This window comes from Monodelphis domestica, chromosome 8 (assembly GCF_027887165.1).
Source record: "Monodelphis domestica isolate mMonDom1 chromosome 8, mMonDom1.pri, whole genome shotgun sequence".
In the NCBI taxonomy this organism is placed as follows: domain Eukaryota; kingdom Metazoa; phylum Chordata; class Mammalia; order Didelphimorphia; family Didelphidae; genus Monodelphis; species Monodelphis domestica.
The window spans coordinates 86,070,668-86,084,132 of record NC_077234.1 but is presented as its reverse complement, the minus strand read 5'-3'; the positions used below and the strand labels follow the sequence as shown (position 1 = coordinate 86,084,132).

Below are 13,465 nucleotides of genomic sequence, written 5' to 3'. Positions count from 1 at the left end.
GCCAAGTACAGTTTTAAGTTCTGGAGATAAAAAACACAAAATCCCTCCTAGAGTTTACATTGTAAAAGAAAGGAGATTGTGTTTTGGAGAGGTGGCAAGATTGTTGGAGAGGTTTTCGAGGTCTCTGGTGAGTGAAAGGAAGCATGGCTCCAAAGTAGTAGGCTAGGTGAATAAGTTATCAGTCAGAGCAGAAGGGCCCTATGGTGGAAAATCCAGAGGGGAAAGGGTTAAAACTTCCAGGGCATGTTTTCCAGTCTAGGTCTTTAAAAATCATAAACAACCCTAGAGGAGCAACATTACATGCAAATATAGTGACAGTTTCTCTCCATTCTAGGAGTTCTTTTTAAATTTGAAGTTCAGGGTATGCAAAGTGTTTTGGTTAATCATAGTTATGAGGATATTACTTTAGTCCTTTTCTATCAGCAGGAGAGGAATCATCATTCAAATAGCAAAGTGGTTAATTGAGGTAGAATAGCAAGGTAAGCAAACAAATAATGAAGAAAAAACCACATACTCCTGTGCATATTCTATCTAGCTCATGTTCTGAGATGAGAAATAGTTGTACCATGGCAGGAGCCCCTCTCCTGGTCCTGTATCCTAGCAACCAGCTGGATCTCATTGCTTCAGAACTCTTCTGCTTGTAATTCCCTCAGTGTATCTCAGAGCCATTTGTCACTGTCATTCTACTCTGCCTCTAGTATTCTATAAAATAATGCATTTTGAATGCATGAGTCATGAAGCAAAATGTGAGATATGAATCTATGTGAAATTCAAGGAAGGAAAGCTAGTACTAAAGGGAGAGATCATAGATTTCCCAGAGAAGCTAATACTTAATTTTAGGGATATGTAAGAATTCAATATGTGAAAGTGAGTGGTAGATGGAATACATCAGGTTTAGTGGGTGTGGTGTGAACAAAAAACAGAGGAAATAAAGAACTTGTTTGGAGAAAAGGGTATAGTCTAATTTTTCTAGAGTATCGAGCAAATGGCAAAAAGAATTATATTATGAGATAAGACTGGAAAAATAGGATTGTGACAGAATATCTAGAGTCTTGAATGCCAGGCAAAGGAGTATTAAATTTATTTAGTAGGCAATGGGGAGTCATTGAAAGTTTTTGAGCAGAGGAATCTGTCAAGTCAAAAAGCATTTATTAAGCATCTACTCTGTACCAGGCTCTGCACTAAGCATTGAAGATCCAGAGAAAGGCAAAATGCATCCAATCATGCACACACATACATATATTTATAAATAAAAATGTCTCTGCTATCAGGGAACTCACAGCCTAATGGAGGAGATGACATTAAAATAGCTAGGTATAAGATACAGACAGGATCAATTAGAGACAATCTCAGGGAAAATGCACTAAGATCAAGGAGGACTTCTAGTAGAAGAGACTTTCTGACATTTGAAGGAAGAATGAAAATGTTTCTAGGCATGCGGAACAGCCAGTGAAAATACATAGTCTGTGTGACCATGGACAAATCACTAAACCCTGATTGCCTGGCCCTTGCTGTTTTTCTGTCTTAGAAGGGTTTAAAAAAGGAAAACATAGTCAGTAGCAGCCCACAAGGGACAGATAAAGAAACCATTAAATTTTTCAGGGTATTTACACATTAGAAACATCAGGGTTTGGTTTATTATTTTATTGATTTTCTAGTCTTAAGAAAGTGATGGAGAAATAATACATATTAAATTTCATAGTAAATTGTGGCACATTTGACTCCATGAGATAGTGTTATACATGTATTATTACACAAAACATTTCCATATTATTCATTTTTGTAAGCAAATAACCTCATAAAACCAAAATTCTAAAACATATGCCAAAACAAACAAGTGATAAATCATATGTTTCCATCTACACTTTTACTCCAATAGTTCTTTCTCTGGAGGTGGATAATATTCTTTTTCATAAGTCCCTCAGAATTGTTCTGGCTCCTTGCATTTCTGTTGGTAGCAAAATCTATCACAGCTGATCATTGCACAGTATTGCAGTTACAGTGTACAATGTTGTCCTGGTTCTGCTTATTTCACTTTGCATCATTTCATGTAGATCTTTCCAGTTCTTTCTGAAACCATCCTGTTCATAATTCTTTAAGTCATAGTATATCCTATCACCATCATATACCACAATTTGTTCAGTCATTCCCCAATTAAGGGATATACCTTTAGTTTCCAATTCTTTGCCACCACAAATAGAGCAGCTATAAATATTTTTGTACAAGCAGATCTTTCCCGATTTTTTCTGATTTAAAAAACAAAGTAAGGGTACATTTGGAGGATTACAGAGCTGCAGTGTGTAAGTTAGATTATGTTTCTTATATCTGTAGCAAATGAGCTCAATTTTATGAGATTATTCCCTCATGCTGGAATCTAGAGCAGAGAACATGGGTGATAGGAATTACTCAGAGATAAGAATTAGTTTGGGAATAACAAGAGGCAAGGGGGAAAAAGATTCTAGGATTGGCTGGTGAAGCATCAATATGGAAAATCATGTGATCAAGTCTTGTTATAGAGGTATGGCAAATATATGGACTTATAATAAATATACATGTATGGTATAAGTATATGCATATAGCTTTCCACATCTATACTTCTAAGGAAAGTTTTTTAATGTAAAGGATGGACTCCTAGGTTTGAAGAGAGCTGTCATTTTTGGTTGATTTTTTTTCTCTTATCATATACATTTTTATTGTCATGCAAAATATATTTCCATATTGATCATTTCTATAAGAGCAAAGTCATACATAACCCAAACCCCAAAATAAAACCAAAAAGACACCAGTGCGAAAGATGACTCCAACAATTCTTTCTCTGGAGGTGGATAGAATTCCCTGTCATGTCTTTCAGGAATTGTCCCAGATCATTGCATTGCTGAGAGTAGCCAAGTTTTCACAGTTGTTCATTGCCCAATATTGCTGTTATTGTGTACAGTATTCTCCCAGCTTTACTTATTTTCCTCTGCATCAATTCCCACAGATCTTTCTGACATTTTCTGAATCCTCTTGCTTATCAGTTCTTTTAGCATGATAGTATTTCATTATTTGGTTGATCTTAGTATAATAATGGGGATAGTCTGAGAGTACTAATAATACATGTATCTAATGAGGAAGGTCTGAGTATAACAATAATATATGTATCTAATGAGGAAGGTCTGAGTGTAACAATAATACATGTATCTAATGAGAAAGGTCTCATTGTAATAATAATACATGTATCTAGTGAGGAAGGTCTGAATATAACAATAATATATTTATCTAATGAAAAAGGTCTCATTGTAATAATAATACATGTATCTAATGAGGAAGGTCTGAGTGTAATAATAACACATGTATCTAATGAGGAAGGTCTGAATGTAATAATAATACATGAATCTAATGAGGAAGGTCTGAGTGTAATAAGAATAATACATGTATCTATTTTCACTTGTGAGGCATGAAGGTAGCTAGTTGGCTTGGTGGTAGAAATCTTTTTAGCTAATGACTGGCTACAGCAAACCAAGCCCAAATAGCCAGAGTTCCACTCAGGAGCGACAGTATCCCTCTTCCTATACTCACAGTGACTGAGGGCTCTTTCTCTGTGGTTCATAATCTATCTCAGTGGTTACACTTACTGAGGGTCTGAGGTGTCTGAGGCACAATGACAAGTCTCTCTCTCTCTGTCCCTGTCTGTCTCTTCTCCCTTTCAGTCCTCTTCTCAAATCTTGCCATGAGAGTCACCATCATTAAATTATGCTAATCAGGTTTTTCGTTGCCACTAGCTTTTCTTTTGTATCACTGAGAATAAACTTTTAAGTAACAAAAGAAGAATAAAAGAAACGGGTTCTTCGGAATGTTGTCTGGCTGTGGCTATCCGAGAGGGAGAAGAGAATAGGTTTTTATCCTTTAAATCCTCCCCTTTTCAGGAAGAAGAGCCGGGAAGCAAATAATTTTGAGTGTTAAGGGATGGCCCCTTGCTGGCTAGGGATGGAGAGAGGATAAAGGAAGGTGAGAAGGGCTTGGTGTGTGCATTGCTGCCATCCAGACCCTTCCTGGCTCAGAGCCTTTTCTCATCTCACCACCATTTTATTGTTTAAGTCAGCCACCTGCACAGCAGTGTCTGAATTACTGCCTCCCTCCATGCCACAACACCCCCCCACCCAAACATCCATTCCCCACACCCCCGGGACTGGACAAGATGGATTCTCCACATCTTTCTTCTTCCCAGAGTTCTCTCCTCTGAGGTCGGCATAACAGGTCCTATGAAAAGTGGGTAAAAGCCTGTTTAGTTGCCATAGATACTTCCGGGCGTCTCCTGTTTCCATGGAAATGCTCACTAAAATGGCAAGCTAAGAGGGGTTACAGAGACAAGTGAAGCCATAGTAGAGATGAATTAGGTGAACAGGAAGGAATGAAGACAACAGAGGTCATGATCCAGGTGAAAGGTAGCTTTATTGTGAAGGAGGGGAGTGGGAAAGGTGGACAGATAAGGAGATGGTGATTAGAGAATGAAAATGGGAAGCTGAAGCTCTTGGAAGTGGTACAGTGGTGTGAAATGATGGGGTTTTAGGTGTGAGCCTGCTTGGTTAGAGTGGGCCTTGGGAGGAGCAAAGCTGATCTGAATAGGCATGAGGGTTCAGAAGAGGATGGTAGAAGGCAAATATCTGGTATGTAAGGGGGTAAGAGTGGATGATTCGGACTGGTGAGTGAATATGATAGGAAATAGATTAACATGGCATGTTAACTGTCAGAACAAATTGAAGGCAGGGGATTGTTTTTCTTTTTCTTTTTTTGCTTTTGCATTTCCAAGGTCTAGTATTGTGTTGTCATTTGTTTGTTTGTTTTTTTATTAGGGAATTCAGTGGGAAGGTAGTTATCAGTTTAAGTGTAACTTATAGTTGTCAAAAGGTAATGGAACTTAAATTACAAAACTTAAGAAACAAGTGCTTTTTTTCTATTTGTTAAATATGTCTTACTTGTGGTGGATGTTTTTATTATCTTTATGTTGCACCATGAAAAAAAAAATTGCTAATGTATTAATTTGAAGCAATACTATTATTTCTAACCCAGTGCTTCAATTTAATTAAGTTCAATAAATATTTATTAAATGCTTCCTATGTGCAAGGCATTGTGTTAGATTCTGAGAATTTACAAAAAACAAAATGGTCCCTGACCTCAAGGAGTTTACATTCCACTGGGGGAATACAATAAATATAGAGATATTCAAATAGATCTGTGATTTCATCCATTCACTGATTTTCACCAACAATGCAAATTGAAACCCATCCCTGCCTGCCCATCCTGTCCATCTCTTATCCATGTTCTTCTAGAAAATCAGCACCAAAGGTCCACTCAGAATGCTGGAGGCTTTCCTTGATTTATTCTGAAAGAGCACCAGTGGAGCACTTTGGCTATCCACGTGTCACATCTCATTCTTGCCATGTGACCAGTTCATTTTCTTTCCCTATCATATAATTCCTTTTCTTCTTATCCTACAATTGTTTGATCATGTCTTTTACGCCTGTCCTTTTGAGGTCCTCTTTGGTCTTATGTTGTAGCCTATTTCCACCCGTAATGACACTCCATTGCCCTGGAATTTGGCTCTGCAGAGGCAATCATAGTCCATGTTTTGCAGCCTGGTAGCAATACTGGTAGAATATTAGCACAGAAAAAAATAACCTTTTGCTTTCATGGGAAGCTTGTGTTAGAAAAAAGAGCTTGGCAGTTTTCTGAAAGCAATCCTGTTTGTTCTCCTGTTCAACTCTAGGCTCAACTCATTGTGTACCTGAACTGTTTTCCCCATATATAAACACACTGATTGACAAGTTCTATAGGGTATCAAGACAAAAAAAATGTTGAAATCTGGGCAACAGACATTTTTTGTTCACTTGGTCTTTCCTATGTGGATGGGCAGGACAAACTTTGGAATGATTAAAGATCTCTTTCAGGAAACTCTGAAATATTCTGAGATTTGATGCAATTAACACAATGTCGTCCAACAATAGGAGTATCTAGAAGACTTCACTATCTACAAAGAATTCCTATTTGACCTGGAATTTGGCCTGGATCTCCTCCATCACGGTGGCAAAACCTTTTGGTGAGCATGCATCTCCCTGTTTTATTTTTACCATATGTTTTTAATTAGAGAACTGTTAAATACAGTTATTTCTGTTAATATAGCTTCCAAGATATAATGATTGACATTGATGTATGAATGGGAGGAGGTACTTTGCAGTAAAATAATTTGTTGTCCATTTCCTATTTTTTCAATTATTTACTTGAAAAATTCAGGGTTATTTTAATTACATGCCATATTTGACTCATTCTTCTTTTTTTTTTAAACTAATTATGACATTAACTCTGAAGAGTTATGATGTTATTTGGTGCTTGCCATGTCTTACTAACTTTTTTCTTTTAAAGAAAGAAATCATGATATAGAGATGTGAGGCTTCTGTGTAATCTACAGATCTCTAGCTTTTCTCATTCTTCCTGAATCATCTTTTCTTATATGCATTTCTCCAACTCTTACATATTCCCATTTCTCATACTTTTTTATGTCTGTTTGATTTAGAGAGTTTTATCAAGTTCTTTGTAGAATTTCTCTGCCTCTTCATTTTCAGCAACTATTATTGGTACATAAGCATATACTTAGCATTAATTCTACTGTACATGGTGATCAAATATCCCATTAAAGAGTGTTTTTTGTTGCCTCTGAGCACATGATAAATCTTACTGTGTCTGTACCTTTACTTATGAACCATCTTTCCATTTAGCTGCAACTTCCTTCTTTCTTCTACTTTATAGCCAGAAGAGCAAGACTGATGAAATTCACTTATGAATATGTACACAACAAGGTAAACTTAAAGTAAATCAAAACAATTTCAGAAGGGAGAGCGAGCAAGTTGGGGTGAAGTGAGTTAGATCAGACAGGGTAGTTTATGAGCTGCACTTTGAAGATAGCTAGGGATTTTAAGAGGATAGAGAGAACATTCCAGACTCAGGACATAGAATATCTTATAAGGAAATAGCCATTGACTGAAATGGAGCGTGTGTGAAGGGAAAGAATAAATAAGTCTGGAATGGCAAGTGGAAGCTGTATTTTGTAGGGCTTTAAGTGCCAGGTTAAGAATTTTAAATTTTATCCTAGAGAAAGCTACTCAAGATTTTTGACATGAAAAGATTTTTTAAAAACAGAATATCAAATTGTCAGCAATTTGGGAGCTAGATTTTAAAGGAGAGAGAATAGAAGAAGGAAGACTAATTAGGTGGTGATTATAATAGTCCAAGTGATATGATTGATCAGGATAATATCCAAATAGAGTGGTAGTTGTAAGAATGTAGGGCAACAAGGATTTATTAGACATTAACTATATGCCAGGCACTGTGCATAGTACTGAGTATACACAGAAAAGTCCTACATGGTCCTTACCCTCAACCAGCTCATATTATAATGAGAGAAATTATAAAAATAATTAAGTATGTGGGTAAATACAGAGTGAATGGAAGTTAATGTCAGAGGGAAGGTACTTGGAGAGATGGGTGGAAAGTAGGGACCTGGTGATTAAGAAAGTTTTTTTTTTTTTAAGGTAGTGAGATGAGATTTGAACTGAGTCTTGAAGGGAGTGGGAAGCTAGGAGTTGAAGGGGAGGAGAGAAAACATTCTAGGCACGAAGAACAGTTAATGCAAAGGCTTAGAGATGGGAGATGGATTGTTGCATTCAAGGAATAGAAAATAGGCCAGGGTTGGAGAATGTGTAGAGAATGGTAAAAGGTAAGAAGTCTGGAAAGGTAGGAAGAGTCCATGTGGTGGAGCAGCAGAGCCAGAGCCAGATCTGGAGTCACAAGGTCCTGGGTTAAAATTTGGCCACATTCACTTCCAATGTGACCCTGGGCAAGTCACATAACCCCAGTTTCCTAGTCCTTATTGCTTCTCTGCCTCTGAATCAATACTTAGTATCAGTTCTAAGAAAAAAGGTGAGGGTTTTTTTAAAAAGTAAAGCAGAAGATTTTGTATTTGATCCTGGAGATAATAGCCAATGGAGTTTAATGAGGAGGGGTAGTGATATGGTAAGACTTTTGCTTTGGGAAAATTCCTTTGGCAGCTGAAAGGAGCATGGTTTGGAATGTGGAGATCCTGAGTTAGGGAAACCAATTAGTAGGCTCCCGAAATAGTCCAGGTGAGAATTCATGAAGGTGGTGGCTATTTGAATAAAGAAAAGGGAACTTCTACAAAAAATGTTATGAAGGTAGAAATGAGATTTGACAACTGACTAGATATACATGGTAAATGCAAATGAAGAGTTAGAATACCAACGTGGCAAGTCTGCTGATTGGGAAGATGATGATATCATTGACAATAATAGAAAAATTGGGAAGAGGGGAGGGTTTGGGGGAAAGATAATGAATTCTCTTTTGGATATACTGAGTTTGAATTTAAATGGAGAGGAGAGGATGGATGAGAGAAATATTGTGATGCTTCAGCGTAGGAGGTTGATTAGGGAACTTTCCTGTGAAAGGTAAGGCAGTATAGTGGAAAGACCTCAAAACGTAGAATAAGAGGAACTAGTTTTGAGTTCCAATTTGCCAAGTATTAACTGGGTGATTTAGTCACCTGCTCTGAGATCCTGAGTTCTCTTATTTAATGAAGGACTTGTACTAGATGGCCTTTACAGAGGTGAAAACAAATAAATATTACATGTTTGCAGCATAATAGTTTGTTTTGACCAGTGCTGAGAATGCATGTTAGCTTAGAAATGAGATCGATTTTAGGCAGCTTTGAAAAGCAAGCACAGTAGTTTTGACTGTACTACAGAAAACAGAAAGGCACTGAGGGTCTTGAATATGTTGTCCTATAAATGAATGTAGTGCTTCAAGGGCTTTAGTTAGACAATAATATAAAGAATGGATTAAACTTACTAGAGGAAGAAAGGCTAAAATTGAAGGTCTCTGTAGAGGAAAGGATTAGTCTATAAAACATGTGAAGGAAAGCCCAATAGTAACTGGTGGCTGATTATATAAGGGGAATGAAGAAGAGAAATGACTCAATGGTGACTGATAAGTTCAAACCCCAGTGAATGGGAGAACTGTGGAATCAAAGATAGGTTAATTGGAAGGGGAATCTAATATTTTTTTTTTTGGAGGAAAGGGCTGGATTATGTTTTCCATTTTGTAGACTAGATTGTTAAATCTCCTAACCCAAATCTTCAGCTTTGCCCCAAGGTACAAGCGCCACTTGTCTGTAACTCTAAAATAAAGTGGAGAATACTATAAATTCCTGTGATGTTTTGACATTTTTGTCAATGATTTGGATAAAGACATAGATCCATTTTGTATATAATGCCAAGCTAGATAGCTAATATGCTGGTGGGCTATTAGGATCCTTAAATATGCTAGAACATTGGGTTGAATCTAATAATATGAAATTTAATTGGATAAAATATTATACTTATACCCCCAAAATTGGCTTCACAAATAGAAGGTAAGGGAAGTATACCTAAAAAGCAGTGTATATGAAAAAGATATATGGGTTGTAGTGGACTAAAAGTGCAATATGAATCAACACCACTGAGAAAAGGATAGATGCCTGGGTATTCCACTAGAGATCTGTTTCTAAGTTGACACTCAATCATTAATTGCTACTTTTTGGGACTAGTCATTTGACTAATTGTAAATCCACTTAACTACACTATTGTCTATGCCACATCTATTCATTTTTTTCTAAAAGAATAGCATATGATACATTGAACGTATTGCTGAAATAAAGATATAGTAGGTCAAAAGCATTCTCTTCTCATTCTATAAACACTCTCCTTCAAGTCCCTAAAAATAAGGTTAGTTTGAAATGGCTTGTTCTTTTTTACAGTAAGTTTTATTGATGCTGTTGCTTTTTAATGAGGATAATTTCTAGAGATATACTTTGCTGCCTTCTTCCATAATCATTCTTCTGGCATTAAATACCCTGATGAAATAAAGAAATACAGTTAAGCAAAAACAACCAATAAGTTGATTGTTTATAATAATGCATATGATATATACGTATAGCTTTCATGTTACTAAAGAAAGAAGGGAGACTTTAAAAAATTTGTCTCTAGCACCAAAATGGGTCATTACAATTAACTCAAAACTTGTATTTCTTTTACAGTTCTTTTTATTATTATAGTCCTTATGTGTATCAATTTCTTGGTTCTTCTTACTTTATTCTCTAATACTTCACACAAATTTTCCCATATTTCTCTGAATTCCCAATATTTATCATTTCTCAGGGCACAATCTGCCATCACATTTATATTTCACAGTTTATTTAGTCACTTCCCAGTTGATGAGCACCCATTTTCTTTCCAGTTTATTTGCTATCAGAAAAAGTGGCTACAAATATGTACATGTTTTGATCTTCTTTTTTAATTGTTTCTTTAATCATGCCTTGTTATTTATTAAAATATACTGACTGGCTCTTAATGATCACCCAATAATAAGCCCTACTCAAGGATTTTGCCAAGAATCAAAGTCAAGCTCCTTAGTGTATAATTTGAAAACCAACACAATAGTGTTTCGTTAAATCCTCTCCCATTCTCCACTATTCCAAATATCATTTAAAAGCAGTTAATCAATTATATCGACTATTTCTCTTGTACTATATCTGTCAGTAAATTCATATGAGGTCCCCTGCGCCTTGGTGACTAATGTAAAAATTAAAATTAATCTCAATAATAAAAATATAGATTTAAGAGATTTATTATCATTAGAAAGAAAGGAATAAAAAGGCAACAAAATAAAAAAACCATGTGCCCATGACTAATCATCCTGTTCAAAATCCCTGCTTACCACCACAGTCGAAGACAGGAAGTAAAGAATGCCAGGATCCTCCACCCCACTGCCTAAAATCCCCTGTCTACAGGAAGTATGTAATGACAGGAAGTCAGGGGGCTCCCAAGAAATGTAGTTTTTAGGGTAACAGATTTTCAATTATACATTCTCCTCTGAGATCCATGGAAGACTGGTCTCTTCAAGGAATCTTATAAATATAACCAACTTTTAAATTATAATAATTTGGGGATAAAAGGAAAAGAACAAATCAATGATTGCTAGGCTCATAGACAAAAAGGCAGTTAGGGGGCAATCCCCTTTGGCACAAGAGAATACATACAAAAACAAATGCATTCATCTCCACACAGTTCAAATCACAACATCCCAAAGTTCACTCTGGATATTCTGGCGCAGTGTGTAGTCTATGCAGGCATCTTCATTGTACCTTCTCCAAAGAGTTCACTTTCTGGATTTGGAGAGGTAGCATGTTTCTTATCCTAAAATTACTCTCAAAAGAATTTAAATTTTGCATTTTAGAATAATAATATATCCCCCCTTGAAGATGATTTTGAAAAACACAAGGATCACTTAGGGATGCATGGCTGAGTTATGAGGTATATGAATCAATTAGCAAAGACATCAAAAGCATAAAAAATCAAAATAAAAGAGAAAAAATAACTTATGGATGAAATATAAAATATCAAAGTCTTATGTCTAAAAAATCTAAGTAAAGGAAAAACAAAGTTATAATGGTTCTTGAATCAGGGCCCAATTAAAATGATTTAAGCAATTATGCACTTACCCAATAAGTAGCCAGGACTACAGAAAGTTTGCCACACTATGAAAGACAGAACAAGGAACTAGATTTATAGGAGCCAGGTAGGAGTCATATTTGAGATACTTGGTAGAATGTGGGACAAGGAAGACCTGCCTTTGACATATGTCAAAGCAGTCACAACCTCAAACCCCAAACAAGTTTAAGTCCTCTTGTCTTGGCTCAAAATTATATCAATCCCACCAGAATCGGTCTCTGACTTTGTACTCAATAGGCACTATGCAGTTTAGCTTAGTGCTTCTTTGGCACTGTGCAATGGCTCTTTTTGTATTCCCTTTTCCTAGAATCAGACAGAATTATTAAGCAAAGTCCCATAATTTTTTAAACAATCAATGGGATCATTTTTATAGTCTAAAGATTTTTGGGTCTGTATTAATATTAGAGCAAATGTATTTTAAACTTAATATATTACTGCAAGATCAAAAAAGTTATAGAAAAAATCTTCTCAATACTGTTGACATATGCTTAAAATACAAAAGGAGAGAAAAATAAAACTGAAATACTATACTGCACATGCAAGCAAAAACAATAATAAGAAAGTTTTAAAAAATAAAAAATACATAGCTTACAATCATTGACACACTGTGTCATCTAAGAAAAGGCAGAATACAAAGGTTTCTCACCAAAAAATGAGATCCATTTCCTTTTTAACTTGGCCATGAACCACTGTTTGAATGAAAATGATTTTCATAAAGTAACAGTTGTTTTTTTTTTTATAAAGAACTATAGTACAATAGGTAATGTACATTCAAGAAGTATCAAAATACCCAAATTTATAATGGCCCATTTAATGACAATAGCAAACAAACCCACTATCATTAGGATTCAAATGAGTCTGCTGTATGACATTTAAAAAAAAAGAACCTTAGAAGCTAATGGATACTTATTACAAGTTTTACAGGTGTAGCAATCTTTCAACCTTAGCTGAGATTTTTTTTTAAAATTCTATTATTGCCATCATTACAAATGTGGCAGAGGACTCTAGAAAAGACACAAACCTCTGCACTGTTGATGTGAGTCTAAAAACTTCACCAAGAATCTAGATCATTCTGGTGGAAGGATAGAGTAAGCTGAAGAGTTACAGATGCCCTATACTATGCCCTACGAACAACTTACCAGCTCCTCTGGTATGAGACTGTGATATGCCCCATCCATTTACATTTTTACAAATGTGGAGGTGGAGATTATAATTGCACTTCACTTCAGCTACTAAATGGACCCTTTACCTCTTATTACAAATTACTCAGAAGCAGGCAAGATGATCAGTCAGAGATATTTAAGAAAAACAATAAGATATCTACAAATCATGTCTGAAGACTTCTTAAAATCAATTTGAGATATTTAACTCATTAAATTTTCCAAAGGTTGTTAACCAGCATTAATAAATTATATACTCTGTGAAAAGCACTGTGCAGACAGCTAAATCCAAATCCAAAAAACATTACCTACCCCCAAGGAGCTTAGGTTGGTAATATATATATATATTTACATACATATATACATATGTATATGTATGTATATATATATATATATTTTTTTTTTTTTAAAGCCTGCCTGTATCAATGTCCATCCTGAGATAAGTATTTAACTGAAGTATGGAGTCTAAAAGGAAGAGATAGAGTGCATTTCAGGCAATGGGGGACAAACATGGGATATAGTTTGTTAAGTTCAAGGAGTAGTTGGCCAGAGTATAGTCTGCATAGAAGGGAATAATACAATTATTAACTTTCTGACTTCATTTTCATCTTCTGCACATTATTAAAAAAAAATAAATCCTTACCGATATCTTTTTTTACATGTCTTCTACATTTTCTACTGTTTCTACCCAAAACTTATCCCAGAGACCCC

General features: G+C 35.6%; 1 protein-coding gene across 25 annotated transcripts in view; it reads left to right on the top strand.

The window, feature by feature from the left end:
• The window catches only part of ZDBF2 (zinc finger DBF-type containing 2), a 151,692-nt gene that overhangs the window by 60,689 nt on the left and 77,538 nt on the right, over positions 1 to 13,465 (top strand). For 19 of the 25 annotated variants that reach the window (XM_056806906.1, XM_056806888.1, XM_056806884.1 and 16 more), the window contains one exon: positions 5,985 to 6,076. The gene's annotated coding sequence lies outside the window, so the exon portion shown is untranslated. Of the gene's footprint in view, positions 1 to 4,186; positions 4,425 to 5,984; positions 6,077 to 6,783; positions 6,834 to 13,465 lie in introns of those variants that run through there. The other 6 variants (XM_056806886.1, XM_056806879.1, XM_056806874.1 and 3 more) reach the window with 3 other exon arrangements.